We start from the raw sequence: 1636 nt of genomic DNA, 5'->3' as shown, positions 1-1636 counted from the left end.
ACAACAACAACAACAACAAAGTCATTTGATGCATTTAACAACAACAAGGAAGACTGGTTAATGCCACTATTATTTAAACTTATGCACCAACAAGTAATGGTGAAATTGAAGAATTGTACCAATTTCCTCAATCCAACAAGATGGCAGTTTGGGAAGACATGCAGTGTGGAGCTCCATCAGCAACAAAACAGAATACTGGACCAAGCAGGCTCAGGGGAAGGTGCTAGAACTCTGAATCACATATAAATGAATATTTAGAAGCTTGGAAGGCTTACAGCTGGGGGAATTTGTAGCAGAATCAAGAAATTCAGTGCTTTCTAATTCAAGATGCTCAACTGCTCCTGGAGCCACCATCTTGAGAGAGACCAAGTGGGGGGAAGGATCAGAACAGCCACAAATGCCTTAAAGAACCGCAGAGATACAGGTGTGTATATTCTTTTTTTTTTTTTGGTATCTGTTCATTGGTCTCTCACTGTCTGTGCACCTCCATTCTGGTGACTAGAGGGGATGCCTGAACAAATGGACACCCTACTCCCACCCCTGGAGGGTTCTTCTATGCATGCACACAGATCTCCTCAAAATTTAAAGTGACAGCTTCCACTTAAAACCAAACAGCCACCACTCATTTGTCAGTTTGTCATACTGTGGTGGCTTGTGAGTTGCTGTGATTCTGAAATCTATGTCACTGGTATTTTAAATACCAGCATGGCCACCCATGATGGACAGGTTTCAGATGAGCTTCCAGATGAAGACAAACTAGGAAGAAAGAATGACAAACTACTTCCAAATTTTAGTCACTGAAAACCTCAGGAAAAGCAGAGAAATACTGTCAGATATAATGCCAGAAAATGAGCCCCTCAGGTAGGAAGTCACTCAAAATGCGACTGGGGAAGAACTGCCTCCTCAAAGTAGAGTTGACCGTGATGACACAAATGGAGTAAAGCTCGTGGGAGAAAAGCCCTCGCGACCTTCATTTGCTGATGTGGCACAACTCAAAATGAAGAGAAACAGCTGTAAACATCCATTGAAAATTGGAGCATGGAATGTACGAAGTATGAATCTGGGAAAATTGGACGTTGTCAAAAATGAAATGGAATGCTTAATCATTGATATTGTAGACATTAGTGAGCTGAAATGGACTGGTATTGGCCATTTTGAATCTGATGACCACATGGTTTACTATGCCGGGAATGACATATTGAAGAGGAATGGTGTTGCATTCATTGTCAAAAAGAACATATACAGATCAGTCATGAGGTACAACGCTGTCTGTGATAGGATAATATCCTATACCCCTACAGGGAAGCCCAGTTAATACCATTACTATTCAAATTTACACACCAACCACTAAAGCCAGTGAGGATGAAATAGAAGAATTCTATCAACTTCTTCAATCTGAACTCAATCAAACATGTAATCAAAATGTATTGATCATTACTGGTGATTGGAACACAAAGGTTGGTAGCAAAGAGGTAGGATCAGTTGTTGGAAAATATGGCCTTGGTGATAGAAATGACGATGGAGAACTATTGATACAATTCTGCAAAATCAATGATTTGTTCATTTCAAATACCTTCTTTAGACAGCATAAGAGATGACTATACACATGGACCTCACCAGATGGAATACAAAGAAA

The sequence above is a fragment of the Chrysochloris asiatica genome, unplaced genomic scaffold (genome assembly GCF_000296735.1).
Source record: "Chrysochloris asiatica unplaced genomic scaffold, ChrAsi1.0 scaffold00140, whole genome shotgun sequence".
Taxonomy (NCBI): domain Eukaryota; kingdom Metazoa; phylum Chordata; class Mammalia; order Afrosoricida; family Chrysochloridae; genus Chrysochloris; species Chrysochloris asiatica.
This window is presented reverse-complemented; position numbering follows the sequence as displayed.